Source organism: Acinonyx jubatus, chromosome D3, assembly GCF_027475565.1.
Source record: "Acinonyx jubatus isolate Ajub_Pintada_27869175 chromosome D3, VMU_Ajub_asm_v1.0, whole genome shotgun sequence".
Lineage (NCBI taxonomy): Eukaryota > Metazoa > Chordata > Mammalia > Carnivora > Felidae > Acinonyx > Acinonyx jubatus.
Genome location: NC_069392.1, coordinates 17,600,100 through 17,618,496, shown reverse-complemented (window position 1 = coordinate 17,618,496; position 18,397 = coordinate 17,600,100). Strand labels below are relative to the sequence as shown.

The window sequence follows — 18,397 nt, the reverse complement described above, 5'->3', positions numbered from 1 at the left end:
TGCTCTGCCTCATTTTAGCTCTCCTAATGTAAAAAAAAAAAGTGTCCTTTCACCGTATATTTAGCATTTGTGTGCATTTGGGTCATGATTGGCTATTTAAAGTGGCCCCCAACTGTAGTGCTAATGTGTGGTCTGAGATTGGGAAGTGCAAGAAGGCTGCCATGTGCCTTAGGGAGAAAATGCATGCGTTAGATAAGCTTTGTTCAGGCCTGAGTTATAGTGCTATTGGCTGTAAGTTCAATGTTAATGAATCAACTATATAAATATACATTAATTAACAACGTATATATTAAACAAGGTGTCTTATTATCTTTTTAAATTATATATATATATATATATTTGTAATGTTTATTATTTTTGAGACAGAGAGAGAGAGAGAGAGAGAGAGAGAGACACGGAGCACAAGTGGGGGAGGGGCAGAGAGAGGGAGAAACAGGCTCCAGGTTCTGAGCTGTCAGCGTAGAGCCCGCCGAGGGGCTCAAACTCACGGACCACGAGATTGTGACCTGAGCTGAAGTCAGATGCTTAACTGACTGAGCCGCAGAATAAGCCCCATTTTGTTATTATTATTTTTTAAAGTCATCTCTATGCCCAGTGTGGAGCTTGAATTTACAACTCTGAGATCAGGAGTCACATGCTCTACCAACTGAGTCAGCCAGGTGTCCCTAAAAAAAGGTGTCTTTAAACAGAAACACACATAAAACAAGGTTATATGGTCACTGGTTGATGAAATTGTTGTGACCGGAAGCCTGTTGGAACCGAACCCTATATTTCCCCTAGGTGCAAGGATTCAGTATTCAATGTTTGTGGTGACTTCATTATAGAATAGAACAACAGTGAAAAATGAGAATTAACTGTATCTTTGCATGTAACCATGATTATTGCCTCAGGATAAATTTCTGAGAATGGAATTATGAGCTAACATAGAATAGCCCTTCTGAGTTCTTTTGAGGTTGTATCAGTCACCTCCTATTACGTAACAAACCTCAGTTTCCTCTGTAAAATGGAGATTTACAAAAAAAACACATTATTTTTCATCAGCTTAGATTGAAGATTCCTTGAGTTAGAATCTGGCAAATTGGTAACACTGGGCCTGGTGAGCAGTGAGTACCAGTCCTGTTATAATATTTATTTGTAGTAAGCATCTGTGGCAGGTGCTCTTACAAACAGAATCTCAGGTCAGCATCATTTTTCCCCATTGAAGAGATAAAGGACCCGAGACGTTGAGAAGGTGGCATGGTTCACCCAAAATCACAGAACCAGGACCGGTGGCAGGGCCAATCATGACACCAGGGTTTCTACCATCATCAGCTCAGTCCATCACGGCCATCAGGCATGGACTCAGCCCCCAGCATGTGCTGGGCCCTGAGCCAAGTGCGCGACATGCGTTTTCTCGTGTATGTTCCCACGTCGCGAGGTGGTGTCAGAGGAGGCTGAGTAGGGGGTGGAGTAGGGACTTTCATCCCCACTGGGTAGTCATGAAGACTTCGCCCATTGGTGTCAGTGGAGACCACAGGAGAAGTCTGGATTTCCACCCCCACTGAGGAAATGATGTGTTCATCTCTCTCCTCTAGGGTGGCATCAGAGGAAGCATAATAGAGAGTCAGGACTTTACCACTGTCTGATACAGTCCTAAATGTATGTACAGGGAATCTTTAAGACAGTTATATGATAAACAAAGGAGACATAAAGGGAAATGGGTTTGCTAGACTTTACTTGAACTGGTGAAATGACACCAGTAGACTGTGAACATGATATAGGCTTAGCCTATCTATAATGTAATACTTAGAGCCACCACTCAAAAAGCTGTACAAAGAGATACACTCAAAACCACTAGAGATAAATCAAAGTGGAATTCTAAAAAATGTTCAAGGAACCCACGAGAAAGCAGGAAACAGAGAACAAGACAAATGAAAAGTAGAACAAGCATAAATCACAAAACAATACGTCAGATCAAGCTTTAACAAATCAACAATTACTTTAAATGTAAAGGGTCTAAATACACTAATTAAAAGATAGAGATTGGGAGAGTGGATCAAAACTCACTTCAAATATGTCAATATAAACAGGTTGAAAGTACAACGATGGAAAAAAAAGATATATTATGGAAGCATTAATCAAAAGAATTCAAGAGTGGCCATGCTAATATTAGATAAAGTATATTTCGGAGCAAAGAAAACTACCAGGCAGAGAGGAACATTTATAATGATAAAAAGGCAATCCACCAAGAAGACCTAATAATCCTACATGCGTATACAGCAAACATCAGAGCTGCAGAATATATGAAGCAAAAAACAAAACTGAAAGGAGAAATGGACAAATCCATTCTTGTAGTTTAATATTTCAACACTCCTTTTTCAACAACCGAAAGAACAACTTGACAAAAAAATTGGTATTTTTTGGTCAATAGCAAGGACGCTATTAACCAACAGGATCTGATTGACATTTGTAGAACACTCTGTTGAACAACAGCATACACATTCTTTTCAAGTACCCGCTGAACATATACCAACATAGGCTATATCCTGGGCCATTAAAAAGGAACTTCAACAAATTTACAACGATTAAAGAAATCGTACAATGTGTTCTCTGACCATGAGGAAATCAAATTAGAAAAGAATAGCAGAGACATAACAGGATAATCTCCAAACACTTTGAAACTAAACAACACACTTCTAAATAATTCATGAGTCAAAGAGGCAGTCTCCAGGGACATTTAAACATACATTGAACTGAATGAAAACAACAAGCAAATATCAAAATGTGTGTCACACAAGCTAAAGCAGTACTGAGAAAGAAATATATAGTATTATATATTATATAGGATTAGCTAAAGTCTCACAGCAGTAATCTAAGCTCCCACATCAAGCACCTAGAACAGGAAGTGCAAAATAAATCCAAAGCAAGAAGAAGGAAGGAAATAATAAAGGGCACAAATCAATTAAACTGAAAATAGAAAGACAATAGCGAAAATCAACGAAACAAAGAGCAGTTCTTTGGAAGAATAGGTAAAAGTGACAAATCTCTAAGAATGATCTAGAAAACAAGACAAAAAGAAGACACAACTAACCAGTATCAGGATGAAACAGGAACTATCGCTACAAACCCTGCGGACATCAAAAGATAAGAACATTCTACAAACAACTCTATACACATACATCTGACCACTTAAAGGAAATGGGCCACTACCTTAAAAAGCACAAACTATCTTAAGTCACTCAATAGGGAACAATTTGAAGAACAATATAACTATTAAGGAAGGTGAATTTGTAATTTAACAGCTCTCCCTCAGAAAAAGTCTCTAGATCCATATGGTTTCACTAGAAAAGCCTAGCAAACATTTAAAGAATTAATAGCAATCTACACAATCTCTTTCAGAAAATAGAAGAGAAGGAAACACATCCCACCTCATTTAATTAAGGCAGTGTTATTCTGATATCAAAATCAGGCAGAGAGTACCAAAAAAAAACTATAGACCCATATCCCTCATTAGTTTAGAAACAAACATACTTAAAAATGCATTAGCAAAGAGAATTCAGCAACATATAAAAAGAATTATACACCATGACCGAGTGGAATTTATTCCAGGCTTATAAGGCTGGCTCAATATTCAAAAATCAACCAGTCTAACTTCCCTTATTAGTAGGCTAAACCAAAAAAATCATATGGTCATATCATTTGATGTAGAAAAATATTTGACAATATTCAACAGCTATTCATGATTAAAACTCTTTTAAAAAATAAGAATAAAGGGGAAACTTTCACAACTTGATAAAGAGTATAGCTAACCTCATAGTTAATGATGAAAGACGGAATGCTTCCCCCCTAAAGTCAAGAAAAAGGCATGGATGTTTGCTCTCACTATTTACTCAACATAGTACTGGAGGTTCTAGCCAGTGCAATAAGGCAAGAAAAGGGAACAAAAGGCATACAGATCAGAAAGGAAGAAATAAAACTATCCTTATTTATGCATAACATGATTGTCTACATAGAAAATCCCAAGAAATCTAAAAAATACCTCCTGGAACTAATCAGTGAGTTCAAGAAGTTTGCAAGAGGCATGCCTGGGTGGCTCGATTGAGCATCTGACTCTTGATCTCAGGCCAGGTCATGATCCCAGGGTCGTGGGATTGAGCCCTACTTTGGGCTCTGCATGGAACCTACTTAAGATGCTCTCTCTCTTTCCCTCTGCCCCTCCCCCCACTCACAGCTCCCCCCCCCAAAACATAAGAAAAATAAATTTTTAAAAATTAAAAAGAGAAGGTTGCAGGATGCAAGTTAAACATACAAACAAATGAATTATATTTCAATATACTTCTGAGGAACTCACAGACACTGAAATTTAAAAATACAATGCTATTTACAATTTAAAAAATTACTTAGGTGTGAATCTCAAAAAACATGTATAGGGGGGCGCCTGGGTGGCTCAGTCAGTTAAGCGTCCAACTTCAGCTCAGGTCACAATCTCGCGGTCCGTGAGTTCGAGCCCCGCATCGGGCTCTGGGATGCTGGCTCAGAGCCTGGAGCCTGCTTCCAATTCTGTGTCTCCCTCTCTCTCTGCCCCTTCCCCGTTCATGCTCTGTCTCTCTCTGTCTCAAAAATAAATAAACGTTAAAAAAATTAAAAAAAAAAAACAACATGTATAGGGCTTATATACTGAAGCAGACAACACAATGAAAGAAATCAAATAAGCAGACATATGATGTTATGGATTAGAAAACAGCACAATAAAGCTACTGTCACGTCTCCCCAAACTGATATACAGGTTTAACACAATTCCTATAAAACCTCAGGAAGACGTTTGTGCAGATATAAACAAGATTATTCTAAAATTTATGTGGAAAGGCAATGAAGTTAGAATAACTAAAACATTTCTTACAAAGGGAAAAAAGTGGACAGAAACAGTATACCCAATTTCATGATTTATTATATAACTTCAGTAATCATGACTGTGTGTTAATGGCAGAAGATAGATAAATAGATCAATGCAAGAAATAGAGAACCCATAAATAGACCCACATAAATATGCCCGATGGATATCTGACAAAGGTGCAAAATTAAAAGTCAATGGAGGAAAGATAGCAATTCCAAAAAATGATACTAGAGCAATTGTACAATTGTTGGCAAAAAAAAAAAAAAAATTAACCTCAGGGCCCTGGGTGGTTCAGTTGGTTAAGCAGGTTAAGCATCAGACTCTTGATTTCAGCTCACGTCATGATCTTGCAGTCTCGAGATCAAGCCCCACATTGGGCTCTGCACTGACAGTGCAGAGGCTGCTTGGGATTCTTTCTCTCCCTGTCTCTTTGCCCCTCCCCTGTGTGCTCTACCTCTCTCTCTCTCTCTCAATAAATAAACATTGACACACACACCCCCAAATTAACCTCAACCTAAGTCTCAAACTTTATACAAAAATTAATTCAACAAAGGGACTCCTGGTTGACTCAGTTGAAAGAGCATGTGATTCTTGATCTTGGGGCTGTGAGTTCCAACCCCACGTTGGGTATAGAGATTACTAAAAAAAAAAAAAAAAAAGATAAACTTAAACAATAGTGCAATATGGATCACAGACTTCTTAGATTTAATACCAAAAGCATAATCTAAAAAAGAAAAATTGATGTGCCTGGTGGCTCAACCGGTTAAGCATCTGACTCTTGATTTCAACTCAGGTCATGATCTCATGGTTGTTAGATCGAGCCCCACCTTGGGCTCCAAGCTAAGCAAGGAGCTTGCTTCAGATTCTCTCTCTCCCTCTTCCTCTGCCTCTCCCCTGCTCACATTCTCTCTGTCTCTCTCAAAATAAATAAATAACTATTTTTTTTAAAGGAAAACCGACAAATTGAATAAAATTAAAAACATTCTCTTTGTGAGAGACTACATTAAGAGGATGAAAAACCACTGCATAACGGGAGATACTTTTGGAAACCACATAGCCGACAGAGGACTAGTACGTAGAATATATAAAGAACTCTCAAACTCAAAAATCAAAACGACAAATGGTTCAATAAAAAAAACTGGGCAGAAGACATGAAGAGATGGCAAATAACCATAGGAAAAGATTTCACCATGATTAGCCATCAGAGAAATGCAAATTAAAACCACAATAAGATATCACTATTTACCTATCAGAATGGCTAAAAAATAATAATGACAACACCAAATGCTGGTGAAGATGCAGAGAAACTGGATCACTTATGACTTACTGGTTGATAGGGATGTAAATGGTACGGTTACACCGGTGAATAGTTTGGCAGTTTCTTAAAATACTAAACATACAATTACCACATGACCTAACCATTGTACTATGGGGAAATTATTTGTTAAGAGAAAAATAAAAATGTATGTTCACACATAAATCTGTACGTGAATGTTTATAATGTTTATAGCAGCTTTTAAAATACATATATAATAAACCACTCCAGACTGGAAACAACTCTTCAAGGGCTGAATAGTTAAACTGTAGTACATCCATGCCATGGAATACGATTCAGCAATAATAAAGAACAAACTATTCACACATGCAACAACCTGGGTACATCTCCAGAAATTTAAACTGAGTGAAAAAAAGCCAATCCCACGGGGCGCCTGGGTGGCTCAGTCGACTGAGTGTCCGACTTTGGCTCAGGTCACGAACTCACAGTTCATGAGTTTGAGTCCCACTCATGCTCTCTCTCTAAAAAATAAAAAAGCAAACATTAAAAAAAAAAAAGCCAATCCCAAAAAGTTGCATTCTATATCATTTTGTTTGTCATTCTTGAAATGGCAGAATTTGAGAAATTGAGAACAGATGAGTGGTTGCCAGGAGTTAAGGGGGGCTGGGTAGGAGGGAAGTGGGTGTGCCTCGAGATTTTGTAGTTTTGGAAGTGTTCTGTATCTTGACTGTATCAATGTCAACATCTGGGTTGTTATATTGTACTATCATTTTGCAAAATGTTACCATTGGGGGAACCAAGATAAAGGGTTCATATGATCTCTTTGTATTGTTTCTTACACCTGCATGTGAATCTACAATGATCTCAAAATGAAAAATTTAATTAAAGGGCACCTGGGTGGTTCAGCATCTGATTCTTAGTTTTGGCTCAGGTCATGATCTCACGGTTTCTAGGACAGAGCCCTGCCTTGGGCTGACAGTTCCGAACCTGCTTGGGATTCTCTCTCTCCCTCTCTCTCTCCCCCTCCCCCACTCACGCTCTTTCTCTCTCAAAATAAATAAATAAACATTTAAACAATTTTTAATTAAAAAAAAAAAGGCAATCCTTCTGTGGCTGCTCAATCATTTCCAACTCCTCATTTGCAGAAAGAAGCACTCAGAGCGGTGAGGATCAAGATTTATCAATGTGGTGTGAATTTTAATATTCTCTGAGCTTTGTCCTCTTCTGTCACTCAATTAGGGGTTTTGCCTGCTGAGATTACTCCAGGGGTTTTCAGTCTCATTTATTTAATATTATTATTATTTGTTAATGCTTCCACAGGGCTAATTCACTCAGCTTCCAGGTTGCCCTGGCAACCCAAGACGAATGTCCCCATTGGGTACAAAGAGAAACCAGAAAAACCATGTGCTAAGGAGCCTCCAAATGTAGGTTTTACAATCCTTTCTTCTTCATACATGAGCTGGCCCCTGTGTCATGTAGGATTTGGAATCACTCTTATTTTTCCTGATCATTAAGTTCCCTTTCATCTAGCACGTGTCTCAGGTCACTTTAAAGATCACTGGCGGGGCACCTGGGTGGCTTGGTCGGTTAAGCGTCTGACTTCGGCTCAGGTCACGATCTCACGGTCTGTGAGTTCGAGCCCCGCGTCGGGCTCTGTGCTGACAGCTCAGAGCCTGGAGCCTGTTTCAGATTCTGTGTCTCCCTCTCTCTCTGCCCCTCCCCGGTTCATGCTTTGTCTCTCTCTGTCTCAAAAATAAATAAACGTTAAAAAATTTTTTTTTTTTTTTTTTTTAAATAAAGATCACTGGCTTTGAGAACTGGAGAAGACTCTAAAATCCAGCATCTTGGGCACCTGGGTGGCTCAGTCGGTTAAGCGACTGACTCTTGATTCCGGCTCAGGTCACGATCTCACAGTTGGTGGGCCGGTGTTGGGCGCAGAGCTTCCTTGAGATTCTCTCTCTGCTTTTCTCTCTCTCCCTCTGCCCCTCCCCCACTCTCAAAGTACATAAATAAACATTAAAAAATAAAATAAAATCCAGCATCTCACCTGGATCCGGGTCCCTTCATGTAAGGGCCGGCTTGGGCAGAGCCAAGATTTCCTTCAGGCTCACAAAGGGACTGCTATGGTTTCTAGAACAGGGATGGGGCAGTTTTCTCCCAGGAAAGGGTTATGCAATTTTCCTGCTGTTTCTGGGAGTAGGAACTCTCACCTGACCACATTCAGGGCAGGTGCGGGGTGGGGTGGTAAAGTGACCTTGCTTCTGGCCTTGTTTCTTGTGCAAGAATCACCTCTCCCAACCCAGCGATAAAACCAGGAACTGAAACAGTCACCTGGAAGGGGAAGGTCTGGAGATCTTTCTTTCTCATTGTATTCCATGGTTGTTCTATGGTGTTATCACCTGGGGGGAATTGGTGTCGTGGGAGATTTTACTTCTAATTTAATCATTTAAAGACCCGGGATAAGTGAATCAACAAGTTTTAAACAACTGCTGTCTGACAGGCAACTGTACTGGATGCTTTGCCATACCTTAATGCATTGAATCTGAACTCCTGAAATCTTCAAATCCCCTCCCTGAAGTAAGCCTTTGGATGCGCCCCACTGAATAAAGAGAGTAAGACTCAGAGAAGGAAAATGACCTGCCCAAGGTCACACAACTGGTGAGTAGAGGAGTTTGAACGTAAGGCCAAGTCTGCCAGGATCTAAAGTCCCTGTTTTCTCTGTTCCTTCATGCAGCCATAGAGGCAGTTGAGTGTAAGGGCTAACTGGCCAAGGGTGCAAATTCTGCCTTTAGGGGGACGTGCGTTCTATCATTAACTCTGCCTGGCTCAAGCTGTGTGATCTGGGGCAATTCATTTAACTCTTTTTAAAGTTTATTAGTTTATTTTAGGGGGGGGCAAGGGAGGGGCAGAGAGAGAGAATTCCAAGCAGGCTCTGCACTGTCAGCACAGAGCCCGACGTGGGGTTCGAACTCAGGAACCGTGACATCATGACCTGAGCTGAAATCAAGAGTCGGTTGCTCAAATGACTGACCCATCCAGGCGCCCCACTTATTTTCTTCACCTCTATTGATGAGGATTAAGAATTGTTTTTTGTAGCCATAGGATTGTTGGGGGGGGATTTCAGGGGATTTTGTGTTCAAAGCACTCAGATAGTCCCTGGCACATAGAAGCGATGGAAAATGTTGGCGATAATCTGTTCCCAAAGAGTAAGCCAGCTTGTTTCTGGTTCCTTCTCAGAGCACTGCATCAACCTTCATTTTCCCCAAGCCACTCAGAGCTCTGCTGCTATCAATGCCCTTGCTTCATTAAAAATAGGAATCCTAATAATAGCCAAGCGTTTTTGTGCATCACCAAATGCCTGGCATTGCTATAGGTGCTCTGCTATCGTCATTTCTCATTTAGACGAAGTAAGTGGCCAAGTCTTGCTGCGGAAGGGATGCTCAGTCCCTCCTGTTAGTGGCTGCTTGAAGGCAAAATGAAACTCACCCCTCCACTTTGTTGAGGCACAGCAGTAGCAGCAACAGGTACCATTTGTGGAGGGCTCATCACACGTTAGGCGCCCTACCTAATGTATTACTAAGCTCAAGGAATCCTTCCAGGGAGTGACTTCTACAGTCCCTACTTTACTGCTAAAGAAACTGAGGCCTAGAGAGGGTAAGTAAGTTGCTGTTAGAGCTCTTTTGGTTCAAGGTGGACCATGATTTACATAACACACATTTCTGAGGCCAATGCCTAAAATGAAAAATCCCTCCCTGCAAATTGCAAAGATGCCTTGCTTTGTTGATTCAGTTCCTCGGGTCCAGTTTCCCCAAATCTTGGTATTTCAGAGCCTGGTATTTCAGAATGGGACTCTATTAACAGGACAGCTTCACGCGAAAGATCAGGAAATTTTGGCCTGAAGAGAAGAAGGGAACTGACCTAGGACACATCGTCTGAACAGCAGCCAAGATGAGACTCGAATCCACTGCCCTTTGGCCTGGCTGGCCCAGTTATTAAGCAAACGGGTGAGGGGCTTTGGCCAGGAAAAAGAAGGGAAGGACCTTGTATCTTTTATTTCCTCATCTGCAAAATGGGGTCAAGATGGGACCTCCTTGAGTAGTGGTTTGGCCCAGTCCAGGGACAGCCACCCTGTGCTAGGAATGCGACAATGGAAAGTGCAGGGCGGGCCTGAGCGCCGGCAGTCCCCAGAAGTGGAAGTGGGAGGGGGCGATGGCAGCAAGGACAGAACTTCGGAAGCCGCAGGCGCGAGTTCGAGAATTCGGGGCGGGGCTTAGAGGTTTACGGGTTTAGATAGGCAGTGGGCGGGGCCCGTGGGATGCTGAGACTAGGGTGGCTGGCCCGTGGGTGGGGCTTTCTAGAAGCGGGGCGCGGTTTCGTGGGGCCGCTGGGCCAGTTCGGCGGCTACGAGAGGGTAGGCGGGCTTAGGGAGCCCGGAGGCCGGCTAAGGGTTTGGTTAGGGCAGTGGGCGGGGCTCAGAGGAGCTGATGTTCCGGTTTGGAGAGGCTCTGGGAACCTTTGAGGAGCTGGAAGATGTGGCCCCGCAGAGCCAAGCGGGTCAGTGGGCGGAGCTCTAAGAATGCGGCTCCCCGTTTTGAGGAGCAGTGGGCGTGGCCCTCCGGCTAGTTGACTAGTGGGCGGTGCGTGTGCTTCGGCACCACCTTCTCCCGCAGCCCACCCGCATCCTTCGGCGCGACCAGAGGGGGCGCTAAGGAGAGTGGGGCGTGGAACGAGGGGTGGGAAGTGGGCTTCCCCTCCCGGAAGCGGGCGTGGCGCTCGACAGCCTGAGGACCCTCTGGTTGGGCGCGGCGCGGCGCGGGGGCGGGGCCTGCGTGCGGCGGCGGTGGCGGCGGTGGCTGCCCGCGCCCCTCCCCCGCGAGGCGCTCAGTGCCAGGCGGGAGGCGGCAGCGGTTGGAGGCTACGCCGGGCTTTGCAGCGGGGACTTCGGCGGCGGCGGCGCCTCAGGCACTTCGGCCCTGGTGAGCAGCGCGCGCCGGGCGGGGCCGCTCGGGAGCGAGCCGGCGGGCCGACCGGCCCTCTCAGCATGTGCCCGCGCCGGCTGACAGGAGCCGGCGGGGCGTGGAGCAGGGCCCGGTGGAGGGGAGTGGGCTGTGGTGGGCGCGCGGGGCGCGGATTCTTGGGCCGGGGCTCCCCCGGCCGGTGTGTCTCGGGTTGCAGCCGGGGCTGCTGGCCGAGGTTCGGGACCGAACCCCTTGGCCTGGGGAGAGAGAACTGGGATCCCTTTGGGAGGCGGCTGCCCAGGGGAGGCTTTCAGGGCTCCAGACCCTTCCCGGCCGGGTGAGGAGCCGCGGGCTGAGGGGGGACGGGGCTGCCCGAGGAAGGATTTGAGGGGCTGGGGACTCGCCCGGCTGGGTGGGGCCTGGGGTGGGGAGGGGCTGCTCGGGGCCAGGGCGCCCAGCCGGGGGGCCCCCGGGCCTGGGGGCGGGGTTTGAGCCGCCCTGGGGAGCCAGTGGGTGGGGGGTTGGCCGGGCCGGGCTCACGTGGGGCCGGGGCAAGCTGGGGCCCTGCGTGGGAGGGGTAGAGGGCGGCGGTCTGGCCCGAGGACTGCTGGCGGTGGGTGCGAGCCCAGCGCCGGGCCCTGAAGCTCTAGCTCCGGGGTCGGGAAGGGCGGGGCACGGCTGGAGCTGGAGTAACGTGGGTGGGGGGCGGCTTGGGAAGCGGACGAGCCGGGCGGTGGGAGCGGCGGGCTGGGAGGGCTGGGACTGGCGGGGGGTGGGGGGTGTTGGTCTCGAGGAAGAACGGAGCTGGCACGCTGCTTGCAGGGTCGGGGGCCAGGAGCGTCTGAGTGCACTGGGTGATTCCGAGATGTGCTCCCCCAATAGCGGAGCAGCTGGCGAGGGACGCAGTCAAAAGGAGCGAGGTGCAGGTGGGGCTCCGCTGCGCCTAAATGACTGGGGATGAGGTCAGATGTTGAGGGTGGAAATGCAGGAACCCAGCTCTCCCGCCTGCCCGCACGGGCGCGTACACACCAGCTCTCCGTCTCCCAAATGATTTGAATGTGTTGGGGGAAGTGGCAAGCTGCAAGGGAGCGCCGAGAAGAAAGGGGCTTCCTCTTGGAGGGAGGCGCTGGCCCTGCGGTCCTTTTTTGGGAGCGTTCAAAGGGTTTTTTTTTTTTTTATCGCTGGAAAAGGAAACGTAGGCTTTACGGCATCATGGTTTAGAATCACATCCTATATTTGGCCTTAATGTAGGCTGCCCTTGTTTTGTGGTGTCCAAAGTACTTCCTCTACATGTTGGAAACGTGGGATTCAGTGTGAGAAGCAAATTGCAAGTTGTTCGTCTCCCCCAGGATAGGAAGATACAAAGGCCTTTCTTTCCTGTAAGACATGTAAACAATTGAATATAGTGCGAGGTTTTAAACTGGTACTGGGTGGTGAATGTCTTTAGTTTCGGTAATAGTTATCACAAAATATTAGGCCCTCTTACCGCAGCCTTCCTGCCTGGGATTACGTTCTAAAACAGTACTTGTAGGGCTCTTAGTCACTCCATATAATAATGCATTTCATTGTCCTTATCTGGCAGAACTCTCTCCTGACACCAGGGCCTGCTAGAATAGACAAAAACATGATTAAGTATAAGCAGTTGCTTTGTACCGTCTGTTCATTTGTGAAGGCAAATAGATATCTATTTATATATCTTCACTTTCTGCATTCTCTGTAAAACTGAAGAAATGGGAAAAATCTGTTTTGGACTTGATTCTGTGTATTTCAGAAAACTAACTTTAGGAAACTAATTTTCTTTTCGGAGTGGAGGTACATTTCAGAGACACGGTGTTTGGGTGTGAAGTCTACTAGTAGTAACCCTGGGGTCTGAGAGGTTGCATAAATATGTGGAGGCTGGGAATGAAATAAAACTGGGAATTATGTTGTAAATCAGGCCTGATGTTCAGTGTTTTGTGATAGGTGATAGTCTTGTGTACTGAGGATTGAACAAAGATTGGTGTAAAAGTCGGTACACACCTTTTTGACAAATCCAGAAGGTGCCTTTTCCGTATTTGTTTTTTATTATTTGTGGAAGGTACATTAAAGCCTGATGAATTTCTTTCTAATTTTTTAAACTTTTTTTTTTTAATTTTTTTTTTCAACGTTTATTTATTTTTGGGACAGAGAGAGACAGAGCATGAACGGGGGAGGGGCAGAGAGAGAGGGAGACACAGAATCGGAAACAGGCTCCAGGCTCTGAGCCATCAGCCCAGAGCCTGACGCGGGGCTCGAACTCACGGACCGCGAGATCGTGACCCGGCTGAAGTCGGACGCTTAACCGACTGCGCCACCCAGGCGCCCCTAAACTTTTTTTTTTAACGTTTATTTATTTTTGAGACAGAGACAGAGCATGAATGGGGGAGGGTCAGAGAGAGAGGGAGACACAGAATCTGAAACAGGCTCCAGGCTCTGAGCTGTCAGCATAGAGTCCAACGTGGGGCTAGAACTCACAGACCGTGAGATCATGACCTGAGCTGAAGTCGGACACTTAACCGACGGAGCCACCCAGGCGCCCCAAGCCTGATGAATTTTAATAGACACCTACCGGTGAGCTATCACTGCACATAGTATTGAATGTGCATGGTCATCTGTTACTTTGCAGATTGTGCTAATCAGCATTTATGTCTATTAATTTATATATGGTTTAGAATTAGGTTCAGGGTGACAAATAGTAGTTTTTAAACACTTTATTTTTTTTGATTTACATTTTACGCTTAATGCACCTGTCACTTTTGGGATCCACTTCACCCATAAGGAGGAGAGTCACTCCAGTGCCTGTGAAATGGAATGTTCAAAAGGATAAATGATAAGTTCTCAGTTATGTGACTGGGAATGTGGAGATTCAGTTCTTTATAATGGCAGATTGTTTCTTAATGCTTTGATTTGTCACAAACTGGTACTTTAGAAACAGATATTGTTACCTGGACTGTTTTACCTTTGACTTTTTCAGAGGTGAAACAGTAATAAATTGCGGTGCCTCTTGCATATTCAAGGTACAAATACATGTTCGTTTTTCATTTGGTGACTTCCCTATGTTATCCTGTTTCTGAGTTAAAAAAACTGTTTTCTGACACTTCTCTGTGTTTTTCAACTTAAGATGCCTTTTCTGTATTAAAACATGGAAATCGTCATGAATATTTCAGTATGACCTAGTACCTAGAATCTTAAGTAATAGAATCTCTCTGGGTTTTCTTTGCCCTAGTTTGGATCCTTTAAAATGAGTGAGCAAGATTCTATACTCCTTTTTGAGAGCTTGTTTGTATTTTAATAGTGCATAACAGGATCTTTTTTGCTTTATAACTGCTTTTTGAGGTAGAATTCACATACTGTACAATTCACCTGTCTAAAGTGTACAGTTCAGTGGTTTTTATTATATTCACCCACAATTTTAGAACCTGTCCATCAGTCCAGAAAGAAACTCCAGACTTATTAGTGGTCTTCCAACCCCCCCATTCTCATCCCTCCCCTGCCCTGCGCAACCGCTAGTCTACTTTCTGTCACTATGAATTTGCCTGTTTTGGACATTTAATGTAAATTTCATATAAATCATTCCATACTGGTCTTTTGTGTCTGTCTTTTTAAATCATAATGTTCTCAACATTTGTGTTGTAGCCTGTATCAGTACTTTATTCTTTTCTTAATGGTCGAATAATATTCTGTTGTATGGATATACCGTGTTTTGTTGATCCATTCATCCGTTGATGGACATTTGGGTGTTTTCCCCTTTTTGGTCATTATGAATAATACTGCCGTATGAACATTCCTGTACAAGTTTCTGTGTGGACATGTTTTCATTTCTCTTGAGAATTGCTGGGTCATACTGGTTACTCTGTTGAACTATGAGAGGAACTGCCAGACGCTGTTTTCCAAAGCAGCTGCATCATTTTACAATTCCACCAGCAGTGTATAAAGGTTTCAGTTTCTCCACATCCTTGTCACATTAGCTGTTCTCTTACTTTTTGACTCTGGCCATCCTAGTGGGTGTGAAGCAGTATCTCATCATAGTTTTGATTTGCATTTTCTGATGCCTAAGGGTGTCCTGCATTTCCTGAAGTCATCAGACAATTGTATATTTTCTTTGGAGAAATCTCTGTTCAGATGTTTTTCTTATTTTTAAATTGGGTTCTGTTTTTATTGTTATGAGTTATTTATATATTTTAGATTATATAGTGCCTTATCAGATGTATGATGAGCAAAATGTTTCTCCAATTCTGTGAGTTGCCTTTTCACTTTCCTTGATGGTGTCCTTTGAAGCACAAAATTTTGGTAACATTCAATTTATGCATAATTGAGTCAGAATTGATAATGGAATTAAAAATTGTTTAGACCCCAAATCACCTCATCATCGGTATCTTGGTTGTATAAATTAAAAGCCAAATGTGAAAGAGTCAGGGAAAGATTAAATTAGTTCTAGATCAGAAAGGGTTCATCAGGAACATGTCATTCCCCTGCGGAAATCCTCCGGTGGCTTCCTACCTCCTCGTCTGTGGTTAAAGTTCAGGCTTCTTCGTGGGGCTGTGGATCAAGGTGTCTCCGATTTCAGCCTGCCTCGTCTCTCATTACTCTCCTACCTATGTTTTCATCGTTGCTGCCACTTCCCCAAACATCCCAGCCTTCGGATCTTCTCGCGATGAGCTCATTACTGCGCACCCCCCATCCCTTCCATCTGCTGAGTCCCAGTTGTCCTTTGGGAGCCTCCTTCCTCATCCCTGCAGGCAGACATTGTCCTTGTCTTCGTGCATCCTCCATCCATCACTACTGTCTGCTGCTACAAGGAGCTGGACCTGAACTCGAGCTTCCTGTCTGAGAGGCGCCTCCCATAGAAGGCAGGATGTGAGAGAGAAGTTCACTTGCAAGGCACACCGGGTTCCCTTGCTCACCGCTTGGTCTCGAGTGCCTGTTGGGTTGTTTGCTGAATGAAGGGTGATTGAAGTTAATTGGAAAGATCTCGAGGTCAGCGCACGTCTCGGATTATTATACACGTCTTTGTGGCCTGGGCTGAAGTAACACGGAGTGATTCCCCTCTGCCTTTCTGGCACCCAAGTCCAGCTGTTGCCAAAAAATGGCTCAGACGTAAAACGAAGTGTTTGAAGCATTTGTCCAAGGGCAGAACATCCTCGCAGGTTCTCTCCCCTTGATGACCAGCGGTGACTGGTGCACAGCCTTCTCAGTAGGACAGATGGCCAGGGAACATTTTTAGTTTGGTAGGACTTACCACGCCAAATGGAGGCCAGCCCTGCTGGTGTGGAGTCGGTCAGTACTGGAACTACCTCTGTGTATACCTGATAACGGGTGTAAACTGGGTTTCCAGGGCACACGCTTTCTTGCTTTTCATTCTTTTTTCCCCTGCTCTCTTCTCTCAGAGCATCTGACTCAGGTAGTAGTCTTTAGTTATATTTTGTGTTCTTATGTTCATTTTTAATACTTTCATTGAAAATACTCCACTTAGCATCTTAAGAATTAGGAGAAACCAGGGGCGCCTGGGTGGCTCAGTCGGTTAAGCATCTGACTTTGGCTCAGGTCCCGATCTCAGGGTTTGTGAGTTCGAGCCCCTTGTCAGGCTCTCTGCTGTCAGCACAGAGCCTGCTTTGCATCCTCTGTCTCCCTCTCTCTCTGCCCACCCCCCCCCCCAAAATAAATAAACATTAAAAAAAAATTAGGAGAAACCAGTCGGCTTTTTGGGGAACGTTTCTTTTGTGTGCGTGTTCTATTGAAGTGGTTGGCTTATGGTAAGGGAGTAAAGAAAAGAAAAATTTCTTCGTCTCACTGGGCTCTCGGCTCTCCCTTATATAGTTGAGCTGCCACAGAGTTTTGTATACAAAGAAACTGAGGAATTGAAAGGTGCAGGCTTTTAGAGCTGGACCGAGCTGGGTTTCACCCTTGGCTCCACTTTTGAGTAGCTGTGACTGCCAATCACCTCACCTCCCTGGGCCTGTTTCCTCTTCTGTGGTGTGGAGATGCTAATGGTGCCTTGTTGGGTCATCAAGTAGACAGTGAATAAGTTTGTGTTCCCTCCGTCTTCACTCTTCATGTCTGTTAATGAATGGAACTGGGGAGAATCAAGTAGAGTAAGTTTAATACATTTCATTTCTGATACTAAGCTATTCATGTATGAATTCCTACTCCCACCTCAGCATTTTAGACTTCAAATCAAAGTTGAATTACTGAAGAGGGAAAAAAAGTCTAATTTTAGGGTAGGAAGGTAATATTAAAGATAAGGCAGGTTTGGTTTTGTTTTGTTTTTGCCTTCTGTCTGAATTGGAAATGTCTGTTAGACAAGCTTCTCTTACTCAGGCCTCCCTTGTATTCAGTCTCTGTCAATTTTGAGGAAGGTGGTTTAGTTCCTGGAAAAGACTGATCTTTTTAGGGTTTGGAAGGAGACCGTGCTGCGGTGCTTGAGATAGATGGTCATCTGGTTATGATGTGAATGGCAGCATTGTGATAAACTGTAACATTCTGTGTGGGAAAAGAGCCTCAGTAGTTTCATGGGATGCTAAATGGGGCCTGTCATTTGAATCTCACATTAATAACGAAAAGAGTTCCTCCTGTTTGCCACAGTAAAGAGAAATTAAATCAGATCAATACGAAGGTCAGGGTGAGAGAAACTGTGATACAAAGGAAGGTAGAAAGGCTTATATTTTGTATGGCTAAAGATAATACTTTCACAAATATATGTCCTCCCCCTTTAGGGTCATGAAATCGCCTTACATTTACTTTTTAAAAATGATAAAAACGGATCATACATAGACCAGTATCTTACCACCTTTTTAAGAATATATCATTTTGGGGGCATTTGGGAGATTATTTCTCAAGTCCAGAGGCCCTTATTCTGGACTGCACACGAGGATCAGCTGTAGACCTTTATGAATACAGCTGCCTGGGCTTGTCCTCCCTGGTGACTCTGAATCACAGCCAGAGTGGAAAGTACCTTACTGGTCTATTCCACATCTTACAGATGAGGGGATTGTGGTCAGGAGCATGAGCGATACGCCCATGATCGGGCACTTAACGGTCCCTTCCCACCTCCCCCAGCTGTCTTCCACCTCTTTCCATGTGTAGTGTGAATTCATTTTTAGAGTTGGTGGTGTTGATTTATAGTGTTGTGTGAAAAAAAAAATTTTTTTTTTAGACGCTGTGAACCTGGTGTGCCTTCTCTTTTTAGTCCTTGACTGAATGCACCAGTTCCCTCTTGACTTTCCACCATGGTCTCTTGCCAGATCTACTCACAGAGGTTGTACTTCTCCAGTT

At 44.2% G+C, this 18,397-nt stretch overlaps 1 protein-coding gene across 2 annotated transcripts in view; it reads left to right on the top strand.

Annotated features, from left to right (window-relative positions):
* Positions 1–10,867: 10,867 nt before the first annotated feature.
* The window catches only part of CORO1C (coronin 1C), a 75,908-nt gene continuing 68,378 nt past the window's right edge, over positions 10,868–18,397 (top strand). Inside the window, exon 1 of one of the 2 annotated variants that reach the window (XM_027044024.2) lies at positions 10,868–11,125. The gene's annotated coding sequence lies outside the window, so the exon portion shown is untranslated. The remainder of the gene's footprint in view (positions 11,126–18,397) is intronic. The other variant, XM_027044023.2, reaches the window with a different exon arrangement.